This window comes from Heterodontus francisci, unplaced genomic scaffold, assembly GCF_036365525.1.
Source record: "Heterodontus francisci isolate sHetFra1 unplaced genomic scaffold, sHetFra1.hap1 HAP1_SCAFFOLD_844, whole genome shotgun sequence".
Lineage (NCBI taxonomy): Eukaryota > Metazoa > Chordata > Chondrichthyes > Heterodontiformes > Heterodontidae > Heterodontus > Heterodontus francisci.
In genome coordinates this window covers 1-18,115 of record NW_027141208.1, presented here as the reverse complement: position 1 = coordinate 18,115, position 18,115 = coordinate 1, and positions in this window count along the sequence as shown.

Here is an 18,115-nt window from a genome sequence, read left to right as displayed (position 1 = left end):
TTCCAGACTGCCACCACCCTCTGGGTAAAAAAGTTCTTCCTCAAATCCACCTTAAACCTCCCGCCCCTCACGTTAAACTTGTGTCCCCTGGTAACTGACCCTTCAACTAAGGGGAGCAGCTACTCCATATCCACCCTGTGCATGCCCCTCATAATCTTGTACACTTCGATCAGGTCATCCTCAGTCTTCTCCACTCCAGCGAAAACAACCCAAGCCTCTCTTCATAGATGACATTTTCCGTCCCAGGCAATATCCTGGTGAATCGCCTCTGCACCCCTTCCGGTGCAATCATATCCTTCCTATAATGTGGCGACCAGAAATGCACACAGTTCTCCAGCTGTGGCCTTATCAAAGTTCTGTACAACTCCAACATGACTTCCCTGCTTTTGTAATCTATGCCTCCATTGTTAAAGCCAAGAGTCTCATTTGCCTTTTTCCCCACCCTATTAACCTGCCCTTCTGCCTTCAGAGTTCTATGGGCAAACATGGCGAGGTCCCTTTGTTCCTTGGAACTTCCCAGTGTCAGGCCATCAATTGAAGACTTCCATGTCACAGTACTCCTTCCGAGGTCTCTTACTTTTTCGCGTTAAATTCCATCTGCCACTTTTCTGCCCCCTTGACCAATCCGTCTATATCTTCCTGTAACCCAAGACACTCAACCTCACTGCTAACTACTCGGCCAATTTTTGTGTCATCCGCGAACTTACTGATCCTGCACCCCACATCGTCATCTATGTCGTTTATATAAATGACAAACAATAGGAGACCCAGCACAGATCCCTGTGTTACGCCACTGGATACTGGTTTCCAGTTACTAAAACAGCTGTCTGTCACCACTCTCTTTCTCCTACAGCTAAGGCAATTTTGAATCCACCTTATCAAGTTCGCCTGTCTCCCATGTGCATTTGCTTTCTTGATAAGTCTCCCATGTGGGACCTTGTCAAAGGCTTTGCTGAAAAAGATAATGTAGAGCCTCTGGAATACATTGTCAGCTGGTGTGGTGGGTGCTAACCTTCTCAGCGGCTTCAAGAGGGAACTCGATCACTTCCTGACTGTGAGAAAGATTGCTCATATAGGAGGTAAGTTTCATTGCAGGTAACACTTGGTCCATGCAATCTCCTGGACAGGTTTTCGAATACCAGCGCAGCAGGGTATTGGAAAGGAAATTTACTGAGCTTTGTCCCCACATTGGTCAAGGGTTTTTTATGTTTTTTGCCACTCCTGGTAGATGTAGATGCGAGTTACGGAGGGAGAAAAAGTGTTCCGCCATGATGGTCCAGCTATCTTGGTGTGGGACAGTCTTGATGGACTAGCTAGACATCCTGTGTTATTTCCATAAATTTACAAGGTAGAAATTTCCCTCTATGTATACGCAAATTGTCCAGGTGTCTGAATGCAATAAATGCTTCAAGTACCTCCTTCCTCAATATTGTGGACGAAGAAGTCAGTAGCAGAGGATATAAAACAGACCAAAGTTGGTTATGCTGTCTGACAGCACCATGTCTGGGTTCCTGAACTGTCTGCTAATGCAAGAGTAATGTGGGCGGCTCTTTCTCCCGCTTGTTGATTTATCTTGTCTACCTTAGGCACCCTAGCAGAGTTTGTGAACTCTCTCACACAGTACTACTCAATTAGATTTCCCAATTGCACTACGAATTGCCGTTCCCATTAGCAAGTGGTATTTTCTTTATAAGCTACTTTTTTTTCTGTTTCAAAAGTATGTTTGATATTTTCGGGTGGGTTGGGCATGAAAAGAAATTAAAGGACTCGGGCCCGGGTCGGGTTTTAATTTTATACCAGAGCCAGACTTCATCCCTCAGTTTTCTTGGATGCCTCTCATCCGACCCTGGTGCTTTATCAATTTTAGTTACAGACAGCTTATCTAATACGCCCTCTTGATCAACTTTAAACCCCTCTCGTGTTTCACTTACCTCCTCTTTCAACATTGCCTGGATTGCATCTTCTTCCTTGGTAAAGACAGATGCAAAGTATTCATTTAATACATCATCTATTCCCTCTGCCTCCAGATGTAAATTCCCTTTCTGGTCTCCACTCGGCCCCTCTCCACCTTTTACACTATTTTAATATTTATATGCCTATAGAAAACTGTGGGATTTCCTTTAATGCCAGCTGCCAGTCTCTCTTCATGCTCTCTCGTTGCTTCTCTTATTTGCTTTTTCACTTCCCCTGTGGACATTCTATATTCAGCATGGTTCTCAACTGTATTTTCTACCCGGTATCTGTCATAAGCACACTTTTTCTTCCTTATCTTAATCTCTACCTTTTGTCATCTCGGGAGCTCTGGATTTGTTTGCCTTATCTTTCCATTTTGAGGGAATACACCTTGGCTGTGCCCGTAATATCCGTACTTTGAAGGTAGCCCAGTGTTCATCTATCGGTTTTCCTGCCTGCTTTTGACTCCAATTTATTCGCCCCAGCTCCATTCTTACCCGATTGAGGTTGACCTTCCCCCAGTTAATTATTCTTACCCTGGATTGCTCCTTATCCTTTTCCATAGTCAGCCTAAACCTTATGATACAATTATTACTTTCTCCTAAATGCTCTCCTACTGAAACCTGATCCACATGGCCCACCTCATTAAATATTGTAATCAAATAATTTTGGATACCCAATTGCATTAAATGTTGGCACGTCCACAAAATTGATCACAGTCCAGTTAGACTGATGGATTTGGAGGGTTGTGGAGTAATGACAGCAAAGATACACGATGGGCCGAATGGCATCATCCTGCGCTGTAACAATTTTGTGATTCTGTGAAAGATCGAATCTGTGAACGTCTTTGAATACAGTAAGGGGGGATTGATCATAAGCCAAATAATATGGTTTTGAAGTGGGGCGTGCATGTGGGGCAGCGATGTGTCTGAATGGGGAGCCAGTTTCGGACACACCTGTTACCGCATCGGGTCGATTATATCTGCTACATGATTTTTACAATTCTACACCAACAAAATATAGCTGTGACGCTGCAAATATTCTATGCCCATCTTCTGCATTATAGAGAAACTACTGTGTTCCTCACAGTGCGGAATCGGTTTTCCAGAACCATTCCACTACCTGAGAGCTCGGCTAGATAGACAATCTTTTAGCCATGTAAGAAAGCAGTGCTTTGAAAACCTTTATTAATTCTTCTTGGACATTTAGTTTGGGAACACACTCACTCCTCTGTTGGACACATTGCAAATATTGTCAGTTTTCCTCCTAATAGAAGAGTTCACTTAGTTATAGTCATGCAACACTGAAAGAAGCCCTTCGGCCCACCGAGTCTGTGCCAACCATTTATACTAATCCTACATTAATACCACATTTCCTACCACATCCCCACCATTCTCCTACCACCTACCTACACTAGGAGCAATTTACAATGGCCAATTTACCTATCAACCTGCAAGTATTTGGCTGCAGGAGGAAACCAGAGCACCCGCTGGAAACCCACGCAGTCACAGGGAGAACTTGCAAACTCCGAACAGACAATACCTAGGAATGGTCCCGGGTCAGTGGAGCTATGAGGCTGCGGTGCTAACCACTGCCCCACCGTGCCTCCCACAGCATCAAGTGGTTAGATTCATAGAACCATAGACAAATTACAGCACAGAAGGAGGCTATTCAGCCCATTGTGTCCATGCTGCCTGAAAAACTTGCTGTGCAATCTAATTCCATCTTCCCGCACCTCTTCCAGAACTTTGCAGGTTACTTCAAGTGCATGTCCAGGTACGTTTGAAAATAATTCAGGGATTCTGCCTCCACCACCATTCCTGCAATTGAATTCCAGACAACTACCACGCAATGGGTGAAAAGCTTTTCCTCATCTGGATTATTGTGTGCAGTTTTGGTCTCGTTATCTGAGGATGGATGTTCTTGCTATGGAGGGAGTGCAGCGAAGTTTAACCAGACTGATTCCTGTGATGGCAGGATTGACGTATGAAGAGTGATTGGGTCGATTCGGCTTGCATTCGCTAGAGTTTAGAGGAATGAGAGGGGATCTCATAGAAACGTAGAAAATTCTAACAGGACTGGACAGACGAGATGCAGGAAGGATGTTACCGATGGCGGGTGAGTCCTGGACAAGGGGTCACAGTCAAAGGATAAGGGATTTAGAACTGCGATGAGGAGGGATTTCTTCACCCAGAGATTGGTGGATCCGTGGAATTCTCTACCACAGAAAGCAGATGAGGCCAAACCATTAAATATATTCAAGAACGAGTTAATTATAGTTCTCAGGGCGAAAGGGGGAAAGCGGGAACAGGGTATTGAGTTTCGACGTGCAGCCATGATCGCATTGAATGGCGGCGCAGACTCGAAGGGCCGAGTGGCCTACTCCTGCTCCTATTTTTCTATGTTTCTCATATCCCCACTAATCCTTCTACCAATCACCTTAAATCCGTGCCCACTGATAATTGAACTCTCTGCTAGGGGAATCAGGTTTTCCTGTCTACTATATCTGGGTCCCTCATAATTTTGTACACATTAATTTCGTCATCAATTATGTTCTTGGACATGGGGGATCGGCTTGTTGCCAAACTGTCCCTGTTTGAAGGCGTTATAATAGCTTCCTTACGTTTTGCCAACTTATTTTACAGGTTCTGTCCATATTCGTCTCACGGCACGAGCAGAGCTGGGGGGGAGGGTGTGACAGAAATATCGGCAACAGCAGGAGGAACAGGCCATTCAGCCCCTCAAGCCTGCACCACCGTTCAACTTGATGATGGCTGATCATCCAAACTCAATACCCTGTTCCCGCTTTCTCCCCATATCCGTTGATCTCTTTAGCCCTAAGAAGTATATCTAGCTCTTTCTAGAATATATTTAATGACTTGGCTTCAACTGCTTTCTTGCACTATCCCTATATCGCCTTCGTTTTTAATATCTAGAAATCTATTGATCTCTCTTCTGAACATGCTCAATGACTGATCCTCTGCACGCCTCTTTGGTAGAGAATTCCAAAGGTTCACCACCCCGAGTTAAAACATTCCCTTTCATCTCATTCCTCAATGGCCTACCTCGTATTCTGAGACTGTACCTCTTGGTCCTCGATCCCCTACTCGGGTAATCTGTCCACAAGTTTGAAACTGATACCGAGAGTTCAGGGGTTGGTGGGAACATCTTGTTATTCAAATTTAAGTAAAAGTCCTTTTTGTGCTGTCGTTGCATATAATAGAATTGAAAATAACAGTCATGATAATAATAATAATAACAATAATAATTCCGAACGGAAATAGATTTTCATTGCATGCGGAATGGTTTAACACTGGGGTTATAGCTGTTCTGTTTCTACTTTCAAGAATCAATTCTGCTGAGCTAAAATATAAAACATATTTTTGGTTGTTCATTTTCTGGCTGTCAATGTGCGAAAGGCTATAAGGAGCAAAATTGCTAGGAACTGAAAGCGAATATGTTTTCGTGATTTTATTTTCACGATTAAGTTGGCTGCCTTCAAGGATGCTACTTTCTGCTCATCTTCAAATAATGCTATGCGTTATTGTTCACTGACAAATAGGACTGAAGGACCCACACTTGATTGGATTCCTGCCCTGTGCCAAACTGGTCGACTGCATAAACATCCAAGGTGAAGGGTCTCCAAAAACGCAGGACTGCCTCAGTAATGCAGTAAAGTTTCAGGTTCAAATATTTTCTCAGGCCTGTGGAATTAGTCTTGAACAGAGAAGCAGCTGACTCAGAGGAGGAACAAAATGACGAACGAAAAATCAGATCTGACACTGTAAGATGTGGGCAGATGTTTTAGGACAATGATTTGGAATGCACCGTGAATTAAAATAAAGGGGACACAGCACTGGGTTGGGATAGAAGAAAGTGTTGTGCATCAGGGCTGCGGGCCGAAATTGCAGGCTGCTACACAGCTGGCTCGAGCACTGGGATGGGGACATTATCTTGGTGGTGAAAAGGGCGAGAGGCTTGGACCTACACAAGGGCTCACATGCTCTGGAGAGACTGAACTTATGAAGATGAGGGAATTTTGCATTCATCAGTGAAGGTATATGAAAGGAGACTCAGGAGAATTCCTGGCAGCCACTTGTGAGGCAAGGAAAAGGACTGGGCTCGTGAAAGTTATAAAGCCTGGGACATTCTGGTTCGCAGTCCCTGGATTAAATGAGGAGTCAGAAGTACTATGAGTGTCCCAGAACCCAATCAGAAGCCGAAAGATCCACAATAACGATAGGTTCAATCCCAGTATTCATGGGCCATCATGATCTTATAAAACACATGCAGACTAGGCTGAAATTGATCAATGGATTTCGTCTCAAAAAGCAACTAATAACTCCTGATAGGCAGGTTTATGATACAGATTTTTTTTTCTGTTGCAGATACGGTGCATGGCAAATTACACCAAGCCAAATATTACCGGTAGGTTAATTGATGCTGTCTAGTTTAAATGGGTAAATGGTCCGAGAAGAGATTGCTAGTTTTATTTAATTGTTTGGTGAGATTAATGTCTCTTGTTTAGGTTCCAAAAGATATCCGACCAGACTTGCAATGTTCATGCATTCTCCCCGTTGTTTTTGTATTTTACTGATTCTCCTGAATGTACGAACTCTTGTATTTTGGAAATGCAGAAAACAGTAGACATGTTTGATGTGTGATGAGATGCGAAATAGGACGGATATGGCAATGGGGAGCTGGGTGATGACTGAGTAGAGCGTGAACAGAACCAGGAGCAGAGAGGTAGTGGAGCATGTGGGAGTTTAGGCAGAATGATATGCGCGATGGTGGGGAGAATGAGAAGTGTGATAAGATATGTGGAATGGCGCGTGACAAAGAAAGATAGAAAGGGAGTTTGAAAGGGGAGGGATAATGGAAACTGGGAGAAGGGGGTAGAAATAAATGGAAGAGGAGAGTTAAAAGGGAACAAGAGAAAGGTGAACGAGAAAAGTACCAGTGGGCGAGAAGTGGATTGGAACGTGAGACTATACAAGTGGAATGGAACCAGATCGATGAAAGTTAGTTAGGGACCAGAAGGAGCTGTAGTTGAAGGAGACATTAGACAAGCAGGAAAGCGGGAGCTATGTGAAGAGAGCGATTTTCTCCTTAAGTTTGGCCAGTGAATAGCTGGGGAGCAATCTTGAATGAATGGTACTTTGGAATAACTAGGCTGCTCACACTTCAGTGTCAATTTAAAAAAAGCTGCCAATAGAAAGCAAGGTAAAGGTGTGCAAAGGAAACCCAACCGAGCCCGAATGCCAGAACCGGAAGTTCGACATGACGCGAACTGAACCCAATAAGTGTCATCGGGTAGAAGCTTTTAGCCCTGTACTGATGTAAAGGCCTGCTGCCGGACACGACCCTGACTGCATCCGACGACACGTGTCATGTTCCTGCCGGGTCATGTCGGACTTCCAGCTTCGGCATTCAGACTGGGGTCGGGTTCACTTTGCACACCTTTAAAGCAAGATATGATTTAGAGGAGTTTGTAACTCAATCAATACAAATCCTCTTGAAAACACATTGCATCTTCCTCGCAACTCACATTCCCACCCAGTTTTATGTCCTTGCTAAATTTGAAAATAGATTTGAAAATACAGAGAAACTGTTCCCATTGCTGGACGAATCAAAAGCCAGAAGATACCAAATTCAGGCAATTGACAAAAGAAACAATGGTGACAAGCAGCCACTTGTGGGAACGGTGCAGAGGCCCCCAACAACAATCGCAGGGTAGGATGAAATATAAAGGAAAAAATAACGGGTGTTTGTCAGAAATGTACGGCGATAATATTGGGGCCAATTGCCCAAAATTCCTAGATTCCGGGTAAGTTCCATTAGATTGGAAAATAGCGAATGTAACTCCTTTATTCAAAAACGGAGGGAGACAGAATGCAGGAAACTACAGGCTAGTTAGCTTAAAATCTGTCATAGAGAAGATGTTCGAAGCTTTTCTTATAGTCCTTAGAACAGGATACTTAGAAAAGTTCAAGGTAATCAGGCAAAGTCAACATGCTTTTGTGAAAGAGAAAACATGTTTAACCAACGTATTAGAGTTCTTTGAGGAAGCAACATGTGCTGTGGCTAAAAGGGAAACTGTGGATGCATTGTACTTAAATTTCCAGAAGGCATTTGCCAAGGTGTCACATCAAAGGTAAATGCAGATAATAAAAGCTCAAGGAGTAGGGGGTAAGAAATTAACATGGATACAAGTCTGGCGAGCCAAGAGGGTACTATTGGTATCTGATGTATGCAGATTAAACTGTGCCTTTCAAAACTAGATTGTATCATTGTCAAAATGCAAAAAGGAAGGCAGAGCTATGAGTTAAAAAAAAACACGGGAAAGCAGTGACGGGATTTCTCTGGTGGACATGATTGATTGAATGACCTCTTGTGCCAGAAGCATTCCAATATTATGTCATTTTATGAGAGAAGTTTATTGCAAAGCAGCCATTCCAATTCAGCTCCCAATGTAACCTTTTCCCACTCAGGTATGGCGTCGCTAATGGAGAGGTCTAATTATATTGGGGTACATATAGCCCATGTCAATGATGTGGTTCCTTCCATACTAAACGGCAGAAACATCCACGGTGTATTCAGAGTCAAAAATCTCACCGCGAAGTCGTGGACTTTATATTTGCACACATCATGACTTCCCAGAGAATCTTAGCAGTCAATGCCAATGAATGTCTCATTTTGTTGCTAAGGGTATTGGAAGGTCTGTGTATTGGAAGGTCTGGATATTGTATCAGTCTGAGCTTTTACATTCCATTATTGTCGGTATTAATTTGAGAGACAGTATTAGTTGAGGGACAGTTTTAGATTAAAGTGCTGTTTTAGTTTAGATTCTATATTCGTATGATGAGCTGTGTCACTCTGTGAAACTGATTTCGTTTGATGGGTGGATAAGTTTGAGCCGATATATTAGATTTTGGTAATCAAATAAAAGCAGAATATTGCAGATGCTGTAAATCTTAAATACAAACAAGAAATTCTGGAAATACTCAGCAGGTCTGGCAGCCTCTGTGGAGAGAGAAGCAGAGTTAACTTTTCAGCTCTGTGAACCTTCATCAGAACAATGTCCCGGACACTGGCATCACCATTCCTCGGTATGTCCTGTCCCACCGCAAAGATAAGTCCAGCAGTGATGGCAGCACAGTGGTACACAGTCGGGAGGGAGCTGCCCTGGGAGTCCTGAAAATCGCCTCGGGGCCCCATGAAGTCTCATGGCAGCAGCTCAAACATGGGAAAGGAAACCTTCTGCTGATTACCATCTACCGCCCTCCTTCAGCTGATGAGTCAGTACTCCTCCATGTTGAACACCACTTGGAGAAAACACTGAGGGCGGCCAGAGCGCAGAATATACTCTGGGAGGGGGACTTCAATGTCCATCACCAACAGTGGCTCGGTAGTACCACTACTGACCGAGCTGGCCGAGTCATAAAGGACATAGCTGATAGACTCGGTCTGCAGCAGGTGGTGAGGGAAGCAACAAGAAGAAAAAGATTTCTTGAACTTTGCCTCACCAATCTTCCTGCCGCAAATTCATCTGTCATGACAAAATTGGTAGGAGTGTCCACCGCACAGTCTTTGTGGAGACGAAGTCCCACCTTCACATTGAGGATATCCTCCATCGTGCTGTGTGGCACTACCACCGTGTTGAATGGGATAGCTTTCGAATAGATCTAGCAATGCAAAACTGGACATCCATGAGGCGTCAGCAGCAGCAGAATTGTACTCAACCACAATCTGTAACCTCATGGTCAGTCATATCCCCCACTCTACCAATGCCATCAAACAAGGGGACAAACCTTCAATGAAGAGCGCAGGAGGGCATGCCAGGAGCAGCATTTGGCATACTTCAAAATGAGGTGTCAACCTGGTGAAGCTGCAATTCAGGACTACTTGTGTGACAAACTGAGTAAACAGCTTGCGATAGACAGAGATAAGAAATCCTAGAACCATCTGATCAGTTCTAAGCTCTGCAGCCCTGTCACATCCAGCTGTGAATGGTGGTGGACAATTAAACAACTAACTGGAGGAGGTGGCTCCGTAAATATCCGCAGCCTCGATGATGGGGGAGCCCAGCACATCAGTGCAAAAAATAAGGCAGAAGCATTTGCATCAATCTTCAGCAAGAAGTACCGAGTTGATGACTGAAGTCTCGGCCTCGTCCTGAAGTCCCCAGCATCTGAGATACGGACTTCAGCCAATTCGATTCACTCCATGTGATATCAAGACAGGACTGAAGGAATTGAATGCTGCAAAGGCCATGGGCCCTGACAATATTCCTGCACTAGTACTGAAAACCCGTGCTCCAGAATTTGCCGCACCCCTAGCCAAGCTGTTCCAGTACAACTACAGCACTGGCATCTACCTGGCAATGTGGAATACTGCCCACAAAAAAATAGCACAAGTCCAATCCGGACAATTACTCCATGAGTCTACTCTTAATCATCAATAACGTGATGCAATGTGTCATCAACAGTGCCATCAAGCGACCCTTGCTTCACAATAACTTGCTCAGTGATGCTTAGTTTGGGTTTCGCCAGGGCCACTCATCTCCTGATCTCATTGCAGCCTTGGTTCAAGCATGGAAAAAAGAGTTGAACACGAGAGGTGAAGTGAAAGTGACTACCCTTGACTTCAAGGCAGCATTTGACCAAGTATGGCATCAAGGAACCCAAGCAAAGCTGTGGTCGATGGGAATCGGGGTGGGGGGAGGCACACTCTGCTGGTTGGAATCATATCTAACGCAATGGAAGATGGTTGTGATTGTTGGAGGTCAATCATCTCAGCTTCAGGAGATCACTGCAGCAGGTCCTCATGGTAATGTCCTAGGCCCAATCTTCTTCAGCTGCTTCATCAATGACATTCCTTCAATCATAAGGCAGAAGTGGGGATGTTGCTGATGATTGCACCGTGTTCTTCTCCATTCGTTACTCCTCAGATACTGAAGCAGTCCGTGTAGCAATGCTGCAAGACCTGGACAATAGCCAGGCTTGTCCTGATAAGTGGCAAATAACTTTCGTGCCACACAAGTGCCAGGCAATGACCATCTCCCACAAGACAGAATCTAACCATCTCCCCTTGACATTCGATAACACTACGATCACTGAATCCGCACGACATCTTAAGGGTTACCATTGATCAGAATCTGAACTGCAGTTGCCATATAATTACAGTGGCGACAAGATCACAGTGGCGCAGTGGTTAGCACCGCAGTCTCACAGCTCCAGCGACCCGCGTTCAATTCTGGGTACTGCCTGTGTGGAGGTTGCAAGTTCTTCCTGTGTCTGCGTGGGTTTTCTCCGGGTGCTCCGGTTTCCTCCCAGAAGCCAAAAGACTTGAAGGTTTGTAGGTAAATTGGCCATTATAAATTGCCCCTAGTATAGGTAGGCGGTAGGAAAATATAGGGACAGGTGGGGATGTGGTAGGAATATGGGATTTGTGTAGGATTAGTATAAATGGGTGGTTGATGGTCGGCACAGACTCGGTGGGCCGAAGGGCCTGTTTCAGTGCTGTATCTCTAAAAAAAAAGTGCAGATCAGAGGCCAGGAAACCTGAGGCGAGTAACTCTTCTCCTGACTACCCAAAGCCTGGTCATCATCTGCAAGGCACAAGTCAGGAATGTGATGGAATACTCTCCACTTGCCTGGATGGGTGCAGCTCCAACAACACTCAAGAAGCTCGAAACCATCCAGGACAATGCAGCCCGCTGCATTGGCACCCTATCCTCAAACAATCACTCCCTCCACCACTGGCACACGGCGGCAGCAATGTGTACCTTTTTATACATACCACTCTGCCCTCCGAGTCTTCTCCCTGGATGTAGGCCATGAATCCCCAAGTTAAGGTTTTTATACTTACTGGTCCAGTGCTAGTTTAGTGATTTTTTTAAATTCTGTGTCTCAGCCTGCATTGCCTGCTAATCAGGCAAGGAGAGCAGATTTCTTCCCTGTCGGACATCAGTGAACCAGATTTTTCTTTTTATTATAATTCTCAATTTTTTAGACTAGCTTTTTAATTTCAGGTTTATGAAATGCTGTTGTGGAATTTGAACCTATATTTCCAGATACCACACTCAGACCAGTAGCTGGAACTGTCAGATAGAAAGTGAAGCCCACACTCACACAGTTAATGAGAAAGACAGATACAGAATCAATCATACACTCACACACAGTACCAGAATTTTATAGATACAGAATTACTCCCGCTCTCGGGGTGGGGTGGAGGAGGAGGTGGAACAAGAGAAAGACAAGGAGAGGGGTGTTTGTGATTTTCACACTGCAGGAATGTTCCTCTCTCTGGGATCTCTCAACTAACATCAATACACAGATTATCTATATGCTATCACATTGCTGCCTGTGGAATCTTGCTCTGCACAGCTTGCTTGCAGAATTCCCCGCAATGCAACAGTGACTACATTTTAGAAGTTAATTTACTATGTGTAAAGCTATCCTGAAAGCCTGGAGTTAAAGATCTGAGTTTGAAGCAGTTATAATTCCCAAATAATGCTGGTGTTTTGGACAGTGCCGTGAATTTCAAAGTTAAATGAAATGTGCAGCAACCAATTGAATTGAGAGTGAGGTTCTGAGAGTGGATTTCCCTCTCTCTCTCTATCACTCTCTCCATCTTTCTCTCTGAATGAGAGTAACAGGAAGGAGAGAGACGCAGGGGAGTTAGGGAAATATGGAGGGATTCAAAGGGGGAGTGGGGGGCCGCCGGTTGTTATCACACTGCTGTTTATTGGATCTTGCTTTGCACCAATGGCCTGTAGTGTTTCCAACATTGTAACAGTGACGAACACTTTAACAATCCATTCATTTCGTGTCAAATGCTTCCGATACATTTCAATTCATTTTACTGAAGTACTGAGTTTAGATTTATTTCTGTCTCTCTCCAGCTTTCTTTCCCTCTGTCTCTCTATTTAACCCTTTAATAGTTACAAACACACATTGCAGTGTGGTTTGTTGCCGTTTTAAATGGAGAGACAGAAATACTTCAAAGCTCATTTCAATGTTGATTATACATGCAATAGAGGGGGAAAGACGATATGGACAGAGAGAGAGCAAGAGAGAGGGGCATGGGGCGACTGAGCTAGGAACAGAGAGAGAGAGATACAGAGACACGAAGAGTGATAAGGAGACAGACACATAGACACACGCTGGTGACAGTAACTGGCTGAACCCTTTTAGTCTCTGGTTCATTGACTGTGGATTTGTTTGTATTTGGGTGTTGCTGAGATTGTCTCTGTCACTGAAGGGAATTCCTGGGCTTTTTCTGTGTTATTTTGTTTAACAATGCATTTTAATCTATTTTCTCTCTCTCCTTCTTGCCTTCGGAATTTTCATTCTGAAAACTGCATCGGGAAGATGTAAAGAGGGAAAATTTGGGACGAGGAATACTTGGACAGGGTCTTCCTGTAGAGGGGACGGACTGAGGCCTTGTCCACAGGCTGCTCACAGTGGGCCCACGTGAGTTCTGTCTGTTTGTTAGCCCGAGGTTTCATTCCCTTTCTGGGGCTCAGGGTTAACCATCTCCTGTCGGATTGGGGCCCTGGAGTTTTAAAGAAGTTAAAAGCCTGGGGTTAAAGGAGCAGCCCAGAAGGGAGTCCCATTTGCCACCTGATCCTTCCAGCCATGTCTGTTTGCTGGCGTGTTGGCCAATGCTATGAAACTTACAGTTAAATAAGATGCACGGGTCCATTTTAATTCATTTTATTGTAGTTCTGAGGTTAGCTTTCTCTCTGTCTCCACATTCTATCCCCATGTCTCTATTCATGCACCGGCCCATCCCCCCCGCCTGCCATGCTTTCTCTTTATCTGCATCAAACTCGCCTTCGCCATTCAAATCTTGAATAAATAAAAACATGCCCCTCACAGCAATGCTGTTTGTCATTATTTGAAATGGTGCGACAGAATCAGCAGCTCGTTCCCATTTTAAAGAGAGAGTTTCACCCTTGCTGGGGACTGAAGGGAAATCTGACTATTATCACATTGCCACTTGTGGGATCTTGCTGTGCATCTGGTGCCCTGCAGCATTTCCTACATGACAACACTAAGGACACTTTAAAATACAGCTTCCTGACGGTCTGAGTGTGGATTTCTCTGAGTTTTCTCTCCATCTCCCTCAGCTTTTCTTTCCCCCGCACTCTCTCTATTTTAACATTTAATCAAACGGTGAAACAATGTGACGTGTAGTTATTTTAAACGGTGACAGAAACACTTCAGAGGACGTTTCAATCCAGATTGAATCCGATATCGAGAGAAAAAGAAACAGATGTGGAAGGGGTGGGGGAGGTAGCAGCAGAAAGACAGGGAGAGGGGTGTTTGATATTTCCAAACTGTAGGAATGTTCTTCTCTCTGGGATCTCTAAACTTGCATCACTAAAAACAGATGATCCGCATATTATCATATTGCTGCCCATGGAATCTTGCTGTGCACAAATTGCCTGCAGGTTTCCTGCATTGCAACAATGACGACCACTTTAAAAATTAATTAATTGAGTGTTAACTGCTCCCGTGGGACAATAATTAAAAGAGCTAAACGAGAAATCGTATAAAGGCTTGTTATCAGTTTAAAGATGGAGTTTAACAGTTTCTGAGGACTGTGACGGGATATCTGGCTGGTATCACATCGTGATATCCTGCTGTACATACATTCCCAGCATCAATTCCTACATTACAATACTGAGGCAGAAACAGATGGAGAGAAAAAGAGGGAGACTGAGAAACAGCTGGAGGTGGCAGGTTAAACGCAGAGAGAGAGAGAGAGAGAGAGAGGCGGAGTGTGGGTGAGGGAGGGAAGGCAGAGAAATATGGAGAAAGAAAGAGAGAGACAGAAAGAAATCCAAACTCAAAACCTTGGTGCACTGAATTCTGAAGTGCAACCATTTCTGGGATCTTTCTGTGCGCAGCGTGCCTGCAGAATTCGCTGTATTGTAACAGTGACTACATTTTAGAAGTGAACTCATTGTGTGTAAAGCTCTCCTGAAGGACTGGAATTAATGTCCTGAGCTTGAAGCCAGTATAATTCCTGAATAATGCTGGTGTTTGAGGTTGTGGCCTGAATTTGACAGTGAAACGTATCACCTGGCGGGGGGAGCAATTTGAATTGAGATTTTCAGCGATTGGAATGTGGATTGCTCTCTCTATTCTTTCTATGGCAGAGGTGATGGGGATCACCAGTGTTTGTGTGTTTTTACGATGAGGCTGAAACAGACGTAGAGACACACAGAGAAATAGAGGGAGAGAGAGAGAGCTGGAAATGACAGGATAAACACAGAGGGAGACACACAGGCTCTGCGGGGTCTGCAGTCTTCAGTCACTGCCCAGCTCCCAGCATCTGTAGAGAATCCCCCACCACCCCTCCCCCCCCCCCAACAACCACATCTCCCACCCTTGAGGGTGTCTTGATTGTTAGGTAAATTAAATGCTAGGGTAGAGATTAAGCGATGGCATATTCATCTCAGTTTAACGAGAAAATTTCACAGTGTCTGGGAACAGACTTGAGCCGGTTGCTGCAAATGTCTGTCTGTAAATTTCAGCAACGTTTTCCACAATGGGGTTTGGAGTTAAAAGTGTGCAGGTCATCAGGAATCAACCCCTTGTCATGTCTCTGCTCAGAGCTGGCTGGATTAACAGGACAATGGGCAGGTACAACGCTCCTAAAACCCTGTCTTGCATTCCAATCACTTCCCATTCTCTGGCTCTGTATCGTGGGATGTGTTTGTAAGATAGGGAGTCACTGAGAGATTGTTTTATGTCAGTGAGTGAGAGTAAGAGCCCGGGCTCTTGCTGCGTTTTATTGTGCTCAAAAATGCTTTGCTTTGTTTGAATCAATTTAATTTCTCTTATTCTCAAGGAGAAGATTGTCGGACACTGCAGCTGTGATGATGCAGAGGGAGATTTCTTTTTGGCACATGGAATTCTCAGGCAAGAGCTTTAACCAGAGAGGAAAATAGTAAATATATATGTGTCATTGTCAACTTCATTTTTCTATACAGAAAAGAAGACAGTGTCAAAAACAAGAAATACTGGAATCACTCAGCGGGTCTGGCAGCATCTGTGGAAAGAGAAGCAGAGTTAACGTTTCGGGTCAGTGACCCTTCTTCAGAACTGACAAATATTAGAAAAGTCACAGATTATAAACAAGTGAGGTGGGGGTGGGGCAAGAGATAACAAAGGAGAAGGTGCAGATTGGACCGGGCCACATAGCTGACCAAAAGGTAACGGAGAATAGGCAAACAATCTGTTAATGGTGTGTTGAAAGACAAAGCATTAGTACAGATCAGGTGTGAATACACTGAATATTGAACAGCAGCAAGTGCAAACCTCTCCTCACTATTCCAGGCTCCAAACACTCCTTTCAGGTGAAGCAGCGATTTACTTGTACTTCTTTCAATGTAGTATACTGTATTCGCTGCTCACAGTGTGGTCTCCTCTACATTGGGGAGACCAAGCGCAGACTGGGTGATCGCTTTGCGGAACATCTCCACTCAGTCCGCAAGCAGGACCCTGAGCTTCCGGTTGCTTGCCATTTCAACACACCCCCCTGCTCTCATGCTCACATCTCTGTCCTGGGATTGCTGCAGTGTTCCAGTGAACATCAACGCAAGCTCGAGGAACAGCATCTCATCTACCGATTAGGCACACTACAGCCTGCCGGACTGAACATTGAGTTCAATAATTTCAGAGCATGACAGCCCCCCATTTTACTTTCATTTTTAGTTTTTTTTCTTCCTTTTTTTTACATTCCTTTTTACATTTTTTACAATCTTTTTTTGCATTTATTTCATTTCATCTTAGTTTGTTCAGTTTGCTTACCCACTGTTTTTTTCAGGTTGTTTTTCTTCAGGTTTGCACTTGCTGCTGTTCAATATTCAGTGTATTCATACCTAATCTGTACTAATGCTTTGTCTTTCAACACACCATTCACATATTGTTTGCCTTTTCTCCGTGACCTTTTGGTCAGCTATGTGGCCCGGTCCAATCTGCACCTTCTCCTTTGTTATCTCTTGCCCCACCCCCACCTCACTTGTTTATAATCTGACTTTTCGAATATTTGTCAGTTCCGAAGAAGGGTCACTGACCCGAAACGTTAACTCTGCTTCTCTTTCACAGATGCTGCCAGACCTGCTGAGTGATTCCAGCATTTCTTGTTTTTGTTTCAGATTTCCAGCATCCGCAGTATTTTGCTTTTATTAAAGAAGACTGTGTGTTCTCCGAACTTATATAAGAACAAAGTGCTGGAAATGATCAATTAACAGGGTGATATCAGATTGGGGTCTGCAGGCGAGGGATATTTAGATGGGGGGGTGTTCATGAGGGTGGGATGGAATTTTTCAGCGGGGGAAATATTGCAGTGGGAAAATTGCGCGGGGGGAATTGGTGGGGGAAATATTGCAGGGGGGTGAATTTTTGCAGGGGGAATTTTGCGGGGGGGGGGGATATTTAGCGGGGTGGGATAATTAGCCGGGGGGTGAATTTCCTGATGAGCGGCAATATTGGAAGGGGAGGTGGAGACAATGTAAGAGGGAGAAAGCAGAGAAAGAGAAAAAGAAGAGACAAAGCCAGAAAGAGTCAAAGAAACAGAAAGCAGAGAAAGAAGGAGATAAAGCAGAGAAAAAGAAACAGAAAGAGAGAAAGCAGAGAAGGCAAAAGAGAGAGAAAGTCAGAAAGAGAGAGAAAGCAGAGAAAGAGAGAGAGAGCGAGAACGAGTCAAAAAGAGGCACAGATGGAGAGAGAAAGCAGAGAAAGAAAGTCAGAAAGAGGCAAATAAAGAGTGAGAAAGCAGAGAAAGACAAGAAAGGATAAAAAGTCAGAAGGAGGCAAAGACAGAGAGAAAGCAGAAAAGAGAAAAAAGAATGAGCGATAGCGGAGAAAACAAGAGACAAAGAAAGTCAGAAAGAGGCAAAGGAAGAGAAAGAAAGCAGGAGAGACAAAAAAGAGAGAGAAAGTCAGAAAGAGGCAAAGATAGAGAGAAAGCAGAGAAAGAGAAAAAGAAGGAGATAGAAAGTCAGAAAGAGGCAAAGGAAGAGAGAAAGCAGAGAAAGACAAAGAAAGAGAGTGAAAGTCAGAAAGTGGTGAAGAAAGATAGAGAAAGCAGAAAAATAGACGAAAATAGAGAGAGAAATAGACAAAGTTAGAGAAGGAGAGGA